Genomic DNA, 218 nt, shown 5'->3' with positions numbered 1-218 from the left:
CCGCGTCCACGGGCGGGGCCCCTCCGCGTCCTGCCCGGCGAGCGCTGGACATGAAACACCAGGCTGTACCGTCGGCCCTTCTCCCGGAGGTTATTCTGCACGCGATCGTTCGTGCCAGCCGTGCCAGCCGCCTCCAAGCTCTGTGTTAGGTGTAAACATATGCTGCTCTTTTTTAAAAAGCAGGATTTAGCCATCCCATTTATTGACTTACTTTTTTT

This window comes from Myotis davidii, unplaced genomic scaffold, assembly GCF_000327345.1.
Source record: "Myotis davidii unplaced genomic scaffold, ASM32734v1 scaffold93, whole genome shotgun sequence".
NCBI lineage: Eukaryota > Metazoa > Chordata > Mammalia > Chiroptera > Vespertilionidae > Myotis > Myotis davidii.
This window is presented reverse-complemented; position numbering follows the sequence as displayed.